At 46.2% G+C, this 914-nt stretch overlaps 1 non-coding gene across 1 annotated transcript; it reads left to right on the forward strand.

The window, feature by feature from the left end:
• Positions 1 to 311: 311 nt before the first annotated feature.
• Positions 312 to 442, forward strand: LOC112850590 (small nucleolar RNA SNORA72). The gene has a single exon (XR_003222697.1). It is a non-coding gene; the product is annotated as a small nucleolar RNA SNORA72 (small nucleolar RNA).
• The last annotated feature ends 472 nt before the right edge of the window (positions 443 to 914 follow it).

The raw sequence follows: 914 nt of genomic DNA on the forward strand, positions 1-914 counted from the left end.
TTGCAGAAAAAAGTTAAGAACAAGGGCCCTCCCTTCCCCTGGCCCCAGGCCGCACTGGGTGGAGCCACGTCCCTGAGTGGCAGGAGGCTGAAGGTAGTATCTAATTGCCATTGCCAGGAAGGATCTGGAGCCCAGGCTGATCCACCCCCTTCGAGTGGATTGATGAGCATCTCAGCTGTGCTCACAGCAGGTTCAATGCCTGAGGGCCCTTCCCCCGTTTCCTGGTCTTGGTCCAAACTCTAGCGAGCCCTGGAAAGTTGGACAGGTAACTGGACTTGATTTCATTGACGTAGCAAAAAAATGATTCGCTACCACAACTGTTCTCTCTGTTCTGATTTTGTAATAATCAGGGCAGGCTAAACATTCTCTATATAAGACCGTGCATGTGTCCTCAGACCTAGTTCTTTCTCTAGCTCTGGTGTTATCAATGCTGGTGATAAACCAAGTCTGATTTATACAAAGCATCTCGTGTAGGAAATGTCTATGACTCTTAGGTCTCTGATTCTCTTTGAGAAATGACAGCAAAGCTAGTGTGATAACTTTTGAAGATTAGATTCATTGCTAATTCAATGAATGGTGAAACTAAAGAAAAAGAAAAACAAAAACCAAAAAAACTGATTCCATAGTTCTTGTTTCTGCGTATTGTGAAGTCAAAGCACGGGGGTGCCCACCTTTTTTAAAGATACACTTTCTTGGGGTGCCTGAATGTCCAACTTCCGCTCAGGTCACGATCTCACAGTTCAGTGTGTGGGGGCAAGCCCTGCATCGGCTCCCCCCTGACAGTGTGGAAGGAAGCCTGCTTGGGATTCGCTCTCTTTCCCTCTCTCTCTGCCACTGCCCCACTAGCACTTTCTCTCTCTCTCTCTCTCTCTCTCAAGTAAATAAATAAACTTAAAAGAAAAGATACACCTTCT

The sequence above is a fragment of the Puma concolor genome, chromosome C2 (assembly GCF_028749965.1).
Source record: "Puma concolor isolate L17-30 chromosome C2, mPumCon1.1.hap2, whole genome shotgun sequence".
Classification (NCBI taxonomy): Eukaryota; Metazoa; Chordata; class Mammalia; order Carnivora; family Felidae; genus Puma; species Puma concolor.